At 49.3% G+C, this 15,861-nt stretch overlaps 1 protein-coding gene across 3 annotated transcripts in view; it reads left to right on the plus strand.

Moving 5' to 3' along the window:
• Positions 1-11,061: 11,061 nt before the first annotated feature.
• LOC105490985 (snurportin 1) overlaps positions 11,062-15,861 on the plus strand; it is a 29,572-nt gene continuing 24,772 nt past the window's right edge. Inside the window, exons 1-2 of one of the 3 annotated variants that reach the window (XM_071100956.1) lie at positions 11,232-11,335; positions 11,756-11,834. The gene's annotated coding sequence lies outside the window, so the exon portion shown is untranslated. The other 2 variants (XM_071100957.1, XM_071100955.1) reach the window with 2 other exon arrangements.

Genomic DNA, 15,861 nt, shown 5'->3' on the forward strand with positions numbered 1-15,861 from the left:
CTTTTTAATCTGTCTGGTTTTCCTTTATTTTCTCTAGAGATGGAGTCTCGCTCTGTCACCCAGGCTGGAGTGCAGTTGAGCGATCTCGGCTCACTGCAACTTTCGCCTTCCGGGTTCAAGCAATTTTCCTGCCTCAGCCTCCCGAGTAGCTAGGATTATAGGCACCCGCCATCGCGCCCGGCTAATTTTTGTATTTTTAGTACAGTCAGGGTTTCACCATGTTGGCCAGGCTGGTCTGGAACTCCTGACCTCGTGATTCGCCCGCCTCGGCCTCCCAAAGTGCTGGGATTACAGGCATGAGCAAACTGTACCCAGACTCTGGTTTTCTTATATAGAGTCATATTTGTAGGCCCTAGGATCCCAGAGAAGAATAGGGTCAGCAGCGAGCGACCTGCCTATGGATGAGATGTGCAACAGGGGCCAGATGTGGAGGATGCAGGATGTTGTACAGGATTGGGCAAATTTGTCACTTTACCAGTCCCTTCCTTGGAATGAGTGTTTTGGCAGAGCTCTTCCTCACATAACTTCCTGTTGATATTCCAGCCCCAGGAAATACCGTATTAGAGGGCTGGGATGTTTGCTTGCCTAAGGAAATAATCACCCTGTAGCTTGGCCATCTAGCGGTTAGAAGTGGCCTGGGAGGTTCCTGAAAATTTAGATGACAGCAGTGATAGAGAATTAGAAGGGAGACTACCAAGTTTTACTCAAGATTTCTTTATTATTTTTTCTTTTCTTTCTTTTTTTTTTTTTTTTTCACACAAGGCCCGGACTGGAGTGCAGTGGAGCTGGCACAGCTCACTGCAGCCTCCATCTCCTGGGCTCAAGCCGTCCTCCCACCTCAGCGTCCCCAGTATCTGGGATTATAAGCATGTGCCACCACACTTGGCTAGTTTTTAATCTTTGTAGACACAGGGTTTTGGTATGTTACCCAGGCTGATCTCAAACTCCTAAGTTGAAGCAATCCTCCTGCCTCAGCCTCCCAAAGTGCTGGGATTACAGGTGTGAGCCACCGTGCTTGGCCAGGTCCTCTAAAAGGAGAATAAATAGGATGCTGAGATCAGTGGATTGGCTTTTAGGGGTTCCTTGTTCGTTTCCCCAGGTGAGGCAGCATTTGGTGAAGAAATGATGTAGAGAAGGGGACTTACTACATCATGGGATGATGTCATACCAAGTACTTCTGCTATATGTCAGCCCCATTTTTAAGTGCACCACCTGTATTGGCCCATTTCAACCTCCCAACAATCCTATAAAGTGGAAAATCCAATTCTCAACTTTTCAGATGAGGGAACTGAGGCAGAGCTGGGTCAAATTACCAAAGATTATGTAGCCAGTAAGCAATGGACTGGGACTGTGTCAGTATCAGCACACCCAGCCCTTGGTGTGTGTCAGAGTTCAGAAAGTCTCTGAACTTGAATTTACAAACCAGCAGAGAAAAGCAGCAGCACTAGACAATGTGATCGGTCTCCACAGGATGCTGTATAAAGGTGTGAGGAGGGAGCAAACATTGTACTGGGAAGGCTTTAAGGAAAAGGTGATATTCAAGTTAGGAAGGGAACGAACTCTCATCTAGGCCCTGCTAATGCTAGGCTGCCATTCACTCTTACCAACAACTCTGCAAGGTAGTTGGTGGTATCTGTAACTTCAGTTTGGGAAACAATTGGAATAAGAACTTGTCCAAGGCTAGGTTTCAAGTCCAGTCTCACGTGACTCCAGAGACCATGTTTATTTCAGTGCTGTCCCTTTAGAAGTGGAAGGAGAGAGAATCCTGCTCTCCAGCTCTGGTGGCTGGGCATAGTCTGCCCATTTGGAGGAACATCCTCAGGACTCCCAAGATTGTGGATCTCATGGAGGAAAAGAAAGTGACTGTACAAGGCAGGACCTCTGTGGCCCTCCAGACCCACAAGGCATGGCAGATAGATCAGCCCCCTTGGAGTAATTGGATCCTGCACCCATGACCCAAGCAGATAAAAACCTCAAAATTCAGGCCAGGTGCGGTGGCTCATGCCTGCAATCCCAGCACTCTGGGAGGCCGAGGCAGGCAGATCACTTGAAGCTAGGAGTTTAAGACCAGCCTGTCCAACATGGTGAAACCCCGTCTCTAGCAAAAATATAAAAATGAGTCGGATGTGATGGCACATGTCTGTAAACCCAGCTACTTGGGAGGCTGAGGCAGAAGAATAGCTTGAACCTGGGAGGCAGAGGTTGCAGTGAGCCGAGATCATGCCACTGCACTCCAGCCTGGGCAACAGAGTGAGATTCCGTCTCTAAATAAATAAATAAATAAAACAAGAATAAAAGCTTTAGACTTAAGAAAAAAAATCTGCTAGGCATGGCGGCTCACGCCTGTAATCCCAGCACTTTGGGAGGCTGAGGCAGGAAAATTGCTTGAACCCGGGAGGCAGAGGTTGCAGTGAGCCGAGATCGTGCAACTGCACTCCAGCCTGGACAACAGAGCAAGACTGTCTCAAAAAAATAAAAAATAAAATAAATAATCACTCAGCTAGCTAATAATGGCTACCCCGACAGTGCTTACTACGCCCTAGGCTTTGTGCTGTCTCATGTAGTCCTCACAACAACCTTATGGGCACTATTATTGTGGCTATTTTATCGCTGACAAAACTAAAGCTCAAAGATAATAGCTTACCTGAGTCACAGAGTTAGTGATGGAGGCAGGTTGCACCTAATTCCCTCTGGCTCCGGGTTCTACAATTTTAGCCACTCAGTTACACCGGGAGTGAGCCTACTATGGCTTAGAGCAGTGGTTCTCAAACTTGAGCATGCCACATTTGAACCTTGGGAAAGATTGTGAAAACAAATGCTGTCTCCACTCCCTTCATGTTTCTTTCTTTCTTTTTTTTTTTTTTTCTGAGACGGAGTCTTGCTCTGTCACCCAGGCTGGAGTGCAGTGGCTGGATCTCAGCTCACTGCACGCTCCGCCTCCCGGGTTCAGGTCATTCTCCTGCCTCAGCCTTCCGAGTAGATGGGACTACAGGCGCCTGCCACCACACAAGGCTAATTTTTTGTATTTTTAATAGAGACAGGGTTTCACCATGTTAGCCAGGATGGTCTCGATCTCCTGACCTCGTGATCTGCCCACCTCTGGCCTCCCAAAGTGCTGGGACTACAGGCATGAGCCACCGCGCCCGGCCCCCTTCATGTTTCTGATTCAGGAGGTCTGGGGTGGACCTGAGAATTTGCATTTCTAACAAGTTCCCAGGTGATTTTGGTGCTGCTAGTCAGGGGACCACACTTTGAAAAGCACAGGGCTTGTTCCTAGCCCAGTGCTTGGCACAGAGCAAACATCACACAGATGCTGCATCCTATTCCAGCACCAGAGGGGCAGAGAGGCTGCAGGGGCTTCAGGGAAAAGGGGTCTTGCCTGCCTGTGACTTGCTGTGGGACTAGGGGCATAAGCTTCTTCTCTCTCTAGGCCTCCCTCCATCTCCCTTCTATGATAGGAAGAGGCAGGATGAGATGGCTCTAGTTTCTGCTCTGTTTCTGATTTAGAGAAAAGGATATAAAAGAGTGCTGTCAACACTTGCAAAGTAGAGAAAAATTTAGAGGTGCTTTGCTGCCCCAACAATCCCCAGCCCTGGCTCAGGAAAGCTGTGCAATCTTTAGGACAAACCTTGGTTTTAACATCCAAGAAAGGCTGGGTGCAGTGGCTAACGCCTATATTCCCAGCACTTTGGGAGGCCGAGGCGGGTGGATCACCTGAGGTCAGGAGTTCCGGACCAGCCTGGCTAACATGGAGAAACCTCTACTAAACATACAAAGAAATCTCTACTAAACATACAAAAAATTAGCCTGGTATAGTGGCGGGCCCCTATAATCCCAGCTACTCAGGAGGCTGAGACAGGAGAATCGTTCGAACCCAGGAGGTGGAGGTTGCACTGAGTCGAGATCAGGCAATTGCACTCCAGCCTGGGCAAAACTTCATCTCAAAGAAAACCCAAAAAAAATCCAAGAATGGGTCCCAACTTTGAAGCCCCTGGGCAGTTTGTAAAGGACATTTCCCCCCTACCTGGGGCCAGGCTGTTTCCCTGCATGGAAGGGCAAAGTCTCAGCAGAGATGAACCAAATCACTCACTCATTCAGCAAATGAGCTGAAAATCAGGAGTGAAAGTAGACCCCTTAAAATATAAGGCAGGGGCCAGGTGCAGTGGTTTACGCCTGTAATCCCAGCACTTTGGGAAGCTGAGGTGGGAGTATTGAGCCCAGGAGTTTGAGACCAGCCTAGGCAACATAGCAAGACTTTGTCTTTACAGGGAAAAAAAAAAAAAAAAAAAAGTAACTGGGCTTGGTGGCATGCACCTATGGTCCCAGCTACTCAGGGAGGCTGAGGTGGGAGGATCACTTGAGCCTAAGAGGTAGAAGCTGCTGCGAGCTGTGATCTCAACACTGCACTCTAGCCTGGGGAACACAGGAAGACCCTGTCTCCCAAAAAAAAAAAAAAAAAAAAAAAAAAAATTACAGGGCAGGTAACATTCCATGGGTCCATGGGATAAAAATCAGGGATTTTGGCCAGGTTTATGCCTATAATCCCAGCACTTTGGGAAGCCAAGGTGGGTGGATTGCTTGAGTCAAGAGTTTAAGACCAGCCTAGGCAACATGGCGAAACCCCATCCCTACTAAAAATACTAAAATCAGGCCAGGCGCAGTGGCTGAAAGTGCTGTAAACGCTCTAAGTGCTGTAATCCTAGCGCTTTGGGAGGCTGAGGCTGGTGGATTGCCTGAGCTCAGGAGTTTGAGACCAGCCTGGGCAACACAGTGAAACCCTGTCTCTACTAAAATACAAAAAATTGGCCAGGCGTGGCGGTGTGCACCTGTAATCCCACCTACTCGGGAGCCTGAGGCAGGAGAATTGCTAGAACCCGGGAGGCGGAGGTTGCAGTGAGCTAAGATCATGCCACTGCACTCCAGCCTGGGCAACAGAGCAAGAGTCCGTCTCTAAAAAAATAAAATAAAATAAAATCAGCTGGGTGTGGGGGCAAGCACCTGTAGTCCCAGCTACTTGGAAGGCTGGTATCGGGGGACTGCTTGAGCCTGGGAGGTGGAGGTTACAGTGAGCCAAGATCACATTGCTGCACTCCAGCCTGGGTGACAGAGTGAGACCCTGTCTCAAAAAAAAAAAAAAAAAAAAAAAGTCAGGCGCAGTGGCTTACGCCTGTAATCCTAGCACTTTGGGAGGCCAAGGCGATGGATCACGTGAGGTCAGGAGTTTGAGACTAGCCTGGCCAACATGATGAAACCCCATCTCTACTAAAAATACAAAAAATTAGCCAGGCGTGGTAGCACGTGCGCCTGTAATCCCAGCTACTCAGGAGGCTGAGGCAAGAGAATCACTTGAACCCCGGAGGCAGAGGTTGCAGTGAGCTGAGATCGTGCCACTGCACTCCAGCCTTGGCAACAAGACCAAAACTCCGTCTAAAAAAAAAAAAAAAAAAATTGCCGGGCGCGGTGGCTCACGCCTGTAATCCCAGCACTTTGGGAGGCCGAGGCGGGCGGATCACAAGGTCAGGAGATCGAGACCACAGTGAAACCCCGTCTCTACTAAAAATACAAAAAATTAGCCGGGCGCGGTTGTGGGCGCCTGTAGTCCCAGCTACTCGGGAGGCTGAGGCAGGAGAATGGCGTGAACCCGGGAGGCGGAGCTTGTAGTGAGCCGAGATCGCGCCACTGCACTCCAGCCTGGGCGACAGAGCGAGACTCCGTCTCAAAAAAAAAAAAAAAAAAAAAAATCAGGGATTTTGGAGTCCATAAGGGCTGAAAGTCTGGATTAAAATCCTCACCCTCTGCCTGTACCTAACCCGGCAAACTATTTCCCCTCAAGTCTGGGCAAGCACTTTTGTCTGCAGGGAAGAGATTCTCTTGGGCTCACCTAAGTAGGCGTCAATTTATTTATTGTAGATACAAGTAAATCAGTCATGGAGAGGTTATTTTATAACAAGTTAAAGACTAACAAAACAGCATTTTTAAAGACTTACTCTGTGCCAGGTACTAGTCTAATCACCTCACCTAGATTAGCTCAATGAACGCTGTAACAACCTTATGAGCTAGGTGCTGTTGTTAACCACATTTTACAGAGAGGGTAACTGAGCACAGAGGGTGAAATAACAAACCCAGGCAACCGTGCCAGCAGGTAACTGAGTCTGGATTTGGATCTAGGCCATCTAGCTCCAGGGCCCAAGACCTTAACCCTTAACCACTTTCATGATTCCTCTCACCCAGGACTGGCTCAGGGACCTTGGAATGGGGGTGGGGTGGGGTGCGGTGGGAGTAGGGAAGAGGTTTGGCTCCCTTGAGCTTTAGGGTCCCGTGTGGCTATAGTTTCTGCAGCCTGGCTCCTGTGACTCCCTTTGTTGCCTGACTTTGCCACCCTTTCACGTCTGCTTCTTCCTCCTAGCATAATTGGCTTCTTCTTTTTTTTTTTGAGATGGAGTCTCATTCTGTTGCCCAGGCTGGAGTGCAGTGGCACAATCTTGGCTCACTGCAAACTCTGCCTCCTGGGTCAAGTGATTCTTCTGCCCCAGCCTCCCGAGTAGCAGGGATTACAGGCGCCTGCCACCATGCCTGGCTAATTTTTCTATTTTTAGTAGAGACGGGGTTTCACCATATTGGCCAGGCTGGTCTCAAACTGCTGACTTCGTGATCCACCTGCCTTAGCCTCCAAAAGTGCTGGAATTACAGGTGTGAGCCACCGCGACCAGCCATAACTGACTTTTTTTTTTTTGAGACGGAGTCTCGCTCTGTCGCCCAGGCTGTAGTGCAGTGGTGCAATCTCAGCTCACTGCAGGCTCCACCTCCCAGGTTCACGCCATTCTCCTGCCTCAGCCTCCTGAGTAGTTGGGACTACAGGCGCCTGCCACCACACCCAGCTAATTTTTTGTATTTTTTAGTAGAGACGGTGTTTCACCATGTTAGCCAGGATGGTCTCCATCTCCTGACCTCATGATCCGCCCGCCTCGGCCTCCCAAAGTGCTGGGATTACAGGTGTGAGCCACCGCGCCCGGCCCATAACTGACTTTACTGTCCTACAAGGTGTCTCCAAGCGGCCAATGAGAAGCACTGGTCCTCAGGATGACTGAGACAGTGCATGGCCTTGGCCTTTAACAGCATCGAGTTAGGGAGGAAGTTGTTCCCTTTCCTATTTTCTCTCAGATCTAATAAACCTCAAGGGGAAAGTCTTGGCTGGGGACTAGACTAGGACGCATGTATAATTCTTGCTAATTTCCCCTATTTTTTGAGTAATAAACTGGCCAGGCATGGGGCTTACACCTGTAATCCCAACACTTTGAGAAGCCAAGGCAGGAAGATCTCTTGAGCCCAGGAGTTCAAAACCAGCCTGGGCAACATAGCTAAACCTCGTCTCTAAAAAAATAAATTAGACCGGGCCTGGTGGCTCCGGCCTATAATCCCAGCACTTTGGGAGGCCAAGGTGGGCAGATCACCTGAGGTCAGGAGTTTGAGACCAGCCTGACCAATGTGGAGAAATCCCATCTCTATTAAAAAATACAAAATTAGCCAGTAATGGTGGTTTATGCCTGTAATCTCAGCTACTCAGGAGGCTGAGGCAGGAGAACTGCTTGAACCCAGGAGGTGGAGGTTGCAATGAGCTGAGATTGCGCCATTGCACTCCAGCCTGGGCAACAAGAGTGAAACTCCGTCTCAAATAAATAAATAAATAAATAAATAAATTAGCTGGGTGTGGTGGCATGCAGCTGTAGTTCCAGCTACTTGAGAGACTGAGGTGGAAGGATCACTTGAGCCCATGTGATTGAGGCTGCAGTGCGCTATGATCACACCATTGCACTCTAGCCTGAGCAACAGAGTAAGACTCCATCTCAATAAAAAGAGTGACAAAATGTCCAGGTTTTATTTCTAGATTATATCTTAATCCAGCTACTTCCTATCACATCCCCCAACATACTTTCATGCCAGGTCTGCTCACTGACTTCCAGGCCTCCACACTTAGTTGCCTACATTCAGTTCTCTACCAAGCAGCCAGTGAGAGCTCACTAAAGCCGGAATCTGCTATCTCATAACTATTTAAAAACCCTCATCTGCGGACAGGCATGGTGGCTCATGCCTGTAATCCCAGCACTTTGGGAGGCCAAGGGGGGCGGATCACCTGAGGTCAGGAATTCGAGACCAACCTGGCCAACATGGTGAAATCCCATGTCTACTAAAAATATGAAAATTAGCCAGGCATGGTGGTGCATGCCTGTAATCCCAGCTGCTCAGGAGGATGAGGCAGAATTGCTTGAACCCGGGAGATGGAGGTTGGAGTGAGCAGAAATCATGCCACTGCAGTCCAGCCTGGGCGACAGAGGAAGATCTGTCTCAAAAACAAAAATAAAGCCCCTCTGCAGCCCCCCCCAAAAAAAACCTCTTCAGCAATGGAGGTAAAATCCAAACTCCCCACTGTGGCCTGCAGGCCCTTACCTGCCCCTGTGTCCCAGCTGCCTCTGTGATCTTACCGCCCTCCACTTCCTCTCTGGGCTGGACACCTTCCTGCTCTCAACCTCCTCTTCTCTAGGTAAGGATTCTCCTGCCCATGGGCAACTAGAAGATTTTAAGGGATACACAGATTCCACTTTAATGTCATTGAATAATAGAGTGAGAAAGTGGTTCTTCCCTCTTCTGTCCTCTTTGAATTTTTCTGATTACATCAAAGAAAAATTCTATTAGTGTGACTCCTTATCACTTCGACACTTGCTAATCTCTGATTTTTATAAAGTCTCCAGACTTACAGCTTTCTGCAGACATCCACATCTATCTAGCAAGATTATATTAGGTTGGTGCCATTAATTTTAATGGCAAAAACTGCAATTACTTTTTTTTTTTCTGAGACGAGTTTCACTCTTGTTGCCCAGACTGGAGTGCAATGGCACCATCTTGGCTCACCACAACCTCTGCCTCCTGGGTTCAAGCGATTCTCTTGCCTCAGCCTCCTGAGTAGCTGAGTACAGGCATGCACCAGCATGCCCGGCTAATTTTATATTTTTAGTAGAGACGGGGTTTCTCCATGTTGGTCAGGCTGGTCTCGAACTCCTAACCTCAGGTGATTCGCCTGCCTTGGCCTCCCAAAGTGCTGGTATTACAGGCATATGCCACCACACCTGGCCAATGTTGCCCTTTTAAATACATGTAGTCAGGCTTTTTTTTCTTAAATTAATTGATTTAAAGCCGTTAAGCACAGTGTGTGTATGTGGCCAACATTCTGAAGCTGAGATTCCAGAGGTAGCCCCTTCTGAAACATCCACTGGCTCTAAATGAACCCCTGGGCCAGGTGCTTTGGTTTTTGTTTGTTTTGAGACAGGGTCTCCAGGCTGAGTGTAGTGGCAGAATCACAGCTCACTGCAGCCTTGACTGCTGGGGCTCAAGTGATCCTCCCACCTCAGCCTTCCAAGTAGCTGGGATCATGACTCACACCACTACACCTAGCTAATTTTTTTTTGTAGAGACTGGATTTTGTCATGTTGCCCAGGCTGGTCTCAAACTCATGGGCTACTTCCACCTTGGCCTCTCAAAGTGCTGGGATTACAGGCGTGAGCCACTGTGCCTGGCCTGGTTTTGTTTTGTTTTTTCAGTGATACGGGAAGTTATTCAGCTAAGTGAGGAACTAGAACCTTTCTCCTGGACCTCCATGCATGAATTTGGGAACTTCTTTCTCAGTCTCAGTCTATTTTCCTCCAACGTTTAGGGTCTTTGTTCTCTTCTGTGCAGTCCTGACCATTAGATGTGACCTCCGTGGTTGTAAGGGATGGTTGTTTGGATACAAAATACCTAATATCCTGTGTGTCAAAATTCCCTAGTGAAGTCAGGCCCTGGGCTTCTCTTTTTTTGTCAGTCTCATAAATCAGGCAGACATGAGCTTTTATTCGTGGATGCACCAAATAAATACCCTAGTGGACAGATTTGCTCAGCCTGGCCACTGAAAGAGCCACCTAGATAAAATCTCAGGTCCAAAAAAATTGGCCTTCGAGGGCCCCAGCACCCTTTTTACCAGTCTAGTAGTAGCCTTTCATCAGCCTAATTTCCTGTTATTTTTAGTCTGAATGTATGGTGTAATGTGCATGAAATACACAAGTCCACATCTTAGCATTCCCTGGACTAAAAAATGTGCCAAAGGTGGATACTTTGCTTCTGTCATAGGTTAGTAGTCAACTTCTCTATACATCAAACATTCAGCAAATTCAAACATTTTCCTTGAAAGTTATGTTACTTTGGCCGAATTACTTAACCTCTCTGAGCTTCAGTGTGTCTACTTCTTCGTGTCATGATTGAGAGTTAATATCTACTGGCTTAAAAAAGAAAAAAAAGGAAAAAAATTAAATGAGATGATGGGTGTGAAGCAGGGTGTGGATGAATGTAAGCATTCAATAAATATTGTTTTAAAATTGTAATCTCAGCTGTCCCGACTTGCAGAGGCTACACCCTGGTAGGACTGAATCTCCTAAATCTCTGCCGCTTCCCCTAATCTCTTGCACCAATTCAATCATTCCTTCACCCAGGGTCTACTGAGCACCATCCCTTATGCTGGACTCTGGCTACTTAAGTAGGAATCAAGCCAGGTCCCTGCCATTACTCAGCCCGCAGCCGAGTGAGAAAGAAGCTGGCAACAGCAGCAAACAGGCAATAATCGGGATATGTTTCTGCTTTTGTAAGGGCAAGTGGGGGAGCGAAGGTCTGTGTCTGAAACTTGGGTGTGAGGGGTTAGGAGGAGTAATCCACGCAATTGGCACTGTCCGTTTAAAAGGACGGGCGCAGGAGGGGGAAGGGGACTCCAGGTGCAGCCCTAAGACCCGGGAGCATCTGCGGGAGGCGGCAGGACCCAGGGCCTTGAATGCCGGGCCACAAGATCAGCCTCCTCCCATTGGCGAAAGGAGCCCCGAGAGCTTGTGCTCAGGAGGGAGGCCTCGGCCTGGTCAAGTCATCTTGCAGGAAGGGTCCCGGACAGTGCAAAGCAAATGCAGGAGGGCCCCCACCCTAGCCGTTGGGAAATGCGCCAGCCGTTGAAGGCGGAAGTAACGGCCTGCAGGCAACGGAACTCCCAGCGTTCGCAAAGTAGGGAGGAGCCGGAAACTCAGGGCTCGAGGCCTGTGGGCCCAGCGGTGCGGCAGCCGCTAGGGGGGGCGGGCCCAGCTCTCCCAGGGCAGGTGATTGGTCGGTCCCGGTGGCGGCAGCGGCGCGTGCGACGGTCACCTCGGTTTGGGTGAGTCCCTGGGTTCGAGCCCGGGCCCCGCCAGCTGCCGAGTTGCCTCTCGGTGCCGGGCTGTTACTCCCTGTGGCCGGCCCCGCACTCTGGCCTCCCGGGGCGTCATCTGGAGGGGTAGAGCCAGGCCGGGGACTCCTTTTGGGAGAGTTTCCGTTCTTCTATTCCGTACTGTCCGGCCAGGACCCTTCAGGGACTTTTGTGGGGCAGGGGTGAATCACGCATGGCCTAGATGACCCCATGCCTAGAAAAAGGCGGTGCGGGGCGGTGGCGGCGCGCACGGCCGAATGGAGCAGATAGGGTCCCCGGGGTTGGAGCCCGGTAGCAGGGGTAGGGAAACGCGGAGGCTGGCAGGATGTGGACCCAGGGAACGCGAGGCGGGGGCGCCGGATGGGAAGACGCGAAGGAGGGGGAACGGATGGGGGAAGGGGCTAGACAGGGAGGGAGGGTGGAGCGTGGGCGGGGCCTGGTGGGGTCGTACTTTAGGGAGTTGGAGGCGGGGGATAATGGTGGAGAATAAAACCACCTTGGGCTAAGGTCCGAACACTTGGAGGCAGCACCATCCAAGGAATGGGTTGAAACAGCAGGAGCTCGCCAAGAACAGCCTTGAAGGAAGGTAAAGGAACCGCCCCAGTATCCAGGACATCAGCTTCAAAGGTTGTGTGGTTCTTGGCAGAGCGGGAGCCCACACCAAGATAGTGCATGATAGGCCTAGTAAAGGTGCTTTGGATTTGGTCATTACTTTGGTGATGAACTGAAGACATAATGACTTTAAAAATTTTTTTATTATGAAAGATTTCAAATTTACACAAAAGTACAGAAAAGTAGAGACAATAGCATATATACCATTATGGATGATTTGAATAACATACCATATGAATCCCAAGCACTCATCATGAGGCCTCAGTCACTCAGGAATGGCAATCCCTGGTTGCACTGCAAAGATATTAAGACATGCCTCAGGCCGGGTGCAGTGGCTCATGCTTGTAATTCGAGCACTTTGGGAGGCTGAAGCAGGCGGATCACTTGAGGTCAGGAGTTTCAGACCAGCCTGGCCAACATGATGAAACCCCTTCTCTACTAAAAATACAAACATTAGCCGGGCATGGTGGTGCACGCCTGTAATCCCAGCTACTCAGGAGGCTGAGGCAGGAGAATCACTTGAACCCAGGAGGTGGAGGCTGCAGTGAGGCGAGATCACACCACTGCCGTCCAGCCTGGGAAACAGAGCGAGACCCTATCTCAAAAAAAAAAAAAAAAAAAAAAAAATGCCGGGCGTGGTGGTTCACGCCTGTAATCCCAGCACTGTTGGAGGCCGAGGCGGGCGGGATCACGAGGTCAGGAGATGGAGAGCATCCTTGCTAACACGGTGAAACCCCGCCTCTACTAAAAATACAAAAACAAAAGTAACCGGGCGTGGTGGCGGGCGCTTGTAGTCCCAGCTACTCAGGAGGTTGAGGCAGGAGAATGGCGTGAACCCGGGAGGCGGAGCTTGCAGTGAGCCGAGATCGCACCGCTGCACTCCAGCCTGGGCGACAGAGCCAAGACTGCGTCTCAAAAAAAAAAAAAAAAAAGACACATCTTAAATTCACACTGATAATAGGCTAATCTTATCTACTAAAAAGTTCCTTTTATGGCGGGGCGCGGCGTCTCACGCCTGTAATCCCAGCACTTTCGGAGGCCTAGGCAGGCGGATCACCTGAGGTCAGGAGTTCGAGACCAGCCTGACCAACATGGAGAAACCCCATCTCTACTGGAAAAAAAAAAAAAAGTACAAAATTAGCCAGCCGTGGCAGCGCACGCCTGTAATCCCAGCTACCAGGGAGGCTGAGGCAGGAGAATGGCGTGAACCCAGGAGGCGGGACTTGCAATTAGCTGAAATGGTGGGGTCGCACTCCAGCCTGGGTAACAAGAGCGAAACTCTGTCTCAAAAAAAAAAAAAAAAAAAAATTTCTTTTATGTTTAAAGGTTATAGAGTTTCAGTTATTCAAGATAAAAAGAGTTCTGGAGAGTTCTGCACAGCAGTGTTGAACATACTTAAGTTTACAGAACTGTACACCTAAAAATGGTTAAGATGACGAATTTCATGATACGTGAATTTAGCCACAGTTTTTTTTTTTTTCATTTTACAGACAGGGTCTTGCTATATTGCTCAGGTTGGCTTCAAACTCCTGGGCTCAAGCGTACCTCCTGCCTCAGCCTCCAGAGTAGCTGGGACTAAAGGCAAGCACAACTGCACCTGGCAAACCACAATTTTTAAGTTCCTTTTAAATTAAACAAAATCGACCAGGCACAGTGGCTCACGCCTGTAATCCCAGCACTTTGGGAGGCCAAGGCGGACGGATCACGAGATCAGAAGATCGAGACCATCGTGGCTAACACGGTGAAACCTTGTCTCTACTAAAAATACAAAAAATTAGCCTTGTGTGGTGGCAGGCGCCTGTAGTGCCAGCTACTCGGGAGGCTGAGGCAGGAGAATGGCATGAACCTGGGAGGCAGAGCTTGCAGTGAGCCGAGATCGTACCACTGCACTTCAGCCTGGGCGACAGAGCGAGACTCCATCTCAAAAAAATTAATTAATTAAACAAAATCTAATGTTTCAAATGAAGAAAAAGATCTGACTTCACTTGGGCAATGGAAAGTAACTCACTGGCCAAGTAGAGGGCTATGGAGTTGTATTTTTCACTGTAGAGGCTCTGGAATGAACCTGTTGATTTTGGTGCTGAGAGCACTGGACCTGGCCTGGGATGGAGGTTAAGCACTGGAGGTGCCCTCTGGTTTACACTAGAACCAGAGGGTTGGGCCAGCCCAGCAGTGCGAGTCAGATTTCTCCCAAATGTTCCTGTTTTCTTATAGTCTAAGGCTCACAGAAGTGTGAATAAAGTGTGAATTCACCTTTCTCCCCACTCCCATTCTTTAGGGTCCACCTGAAGTGGGAAGTCTGTTTTCAAAATGACATCTACTTGTCTTGTTTCCCTAATGTACTTTATGTAAGTTCTTCACACTACTGGCGCATTGGTGTTACTTGTTAAGCAGCCCTCCACATCCTAGCTCTTTTCCAAGTGAGTCCCACATAAGTAACCCTGAAACCTTCTTTCTGCCCACCTAAAAACAAAACAAAACTAGACTATGAGGAAGTAACAGCCAGATTTTTTAAAAATAAAATATAATTTAAAATAATTTTTTACTTTTTTATTTAAAAAGTAGAGACATAGCCTCACTACATTGTCCAGGTTGGTCTTGAACTCCTGGCCTCAAGTGATTCTCCTGTCTTGGCCTCCCAAAGTGCTGGAATTACAGGCATGAGCCACCATGCCTGGCTAGAGTTTCTTTTTTCTTTTGAAGTCTTGCTCTGTCGCCCACGGTGGAGTACAGTAGCACGATCTCGGCTCACTGAAACCTCCGCCTCCCAGGTTCAAGCGAATCTCCTACCTCAGCCTCCCGAGTAGCTGGGATTACAGGTGCCTGCCACCACGTCCAGCTAATTTTTGTATTTTTGGTTTTTTTTGTTTGTTTGTTTGTTTGAGACGGAGTCTCGCTCTGTCGCCCTGGCTGGAGCGCAGTGGCCGGATCTCAGCTCACTGCAAGCTCCACCTCCTGGGTTTACGCCATTCTCCTGCCTCAGCCTCCTGAGTAGCTGGGACTACAGGCGCCCGCCACCTCGCCCGGCTAGTTTTTTGTATTTTTTTAGTAGAGACAGGGTTTCACCGTGTTAGCCAGGATGGTCTCGATCTTCTGACCTCGTGATCTGCCCGTCTCGGCCTCCCAAAGTGCTGGGATTACAGGCTTGAGCCACCGTGCCCGGCCAATTTTTTTTTTTTTTTTTTTTTTTTTTTTGAGACGGAGTCTCGCTCTGTCGCCCAGGCTGGAGTGCAGTGGCGCGATCTCGGCTCACTGCAAGCTCCGCCTCCCGGGTTCACGCCATTCTCCTGCCTCAGCCTCCCGAGTAGCTGGGACTACAGGCGCCCACAACCGCGCCCGGCTAATTTTTTGTATTTTTAGTAGAGACGGGGTTTCACCGTGGTCTCGCTCTCCTGACCTTGTGATCCGCCCGCCTCGGCCTCCCAAAGTGCTGGGATTACAGGCGTGAGCCACCGCGCCCGGCACCCAATTTTTGTATTTTTAGTAGAGATGGGGTTTCACCATGTTGGTCAGGCTGGTTTCAAATTCCTGACCTCGTGATCCACCCACCTCAGCCTCCAGTAGTGCTGGGATTATAGGCGTGAGCCACTGCGCCCAGCAAGTTTGGGGTTTTTGACTCCTCTTGTCTTCCTCCAGGGACCCTAGAACCAGTGTTTCCTCTGGAACTAAATTTTCATAATATGAGTTGACACTTAGTTGAGAATTAAATAAATTAATTCAATTTACAATTGAATAAAGTAAGTGAATTAATTGAAATTAATTTGGCCGGGCGCGGTGGCTCAAGCCTGTAATCCCAGCACTTTGGGAGGCCGAGGCGGGCGGATCACAAGGTCAGGAGATCGAGACCACAGTGAAACCCCGTCTCTACTAAAAATACAAAAAATTAGCCGGGCGCGGTGGCGGGCGCCTGTAGTCCCAGCTACTCAGGAGGCTGAGGCAGGAGAATGGCGGGAACCCGGGAGGCGGAGCTTGCAGTGAGCCGAGATCGCGCCACTGCACTC

This window comes from Macaca nemestrina, chromosome 7 (assembly GCF_043159975.1).
Source record: "Macaca nemestrina isolate mMacNem1 chromosome 7, mMacNem.hap1, whole genome shotgun sequence".
Lineage (NCBI taxonomy): Eukaryota > Metazoa > Chordata > Mammalia > Primates > Cercopithecidae > Macaca > Macaca nemestrina.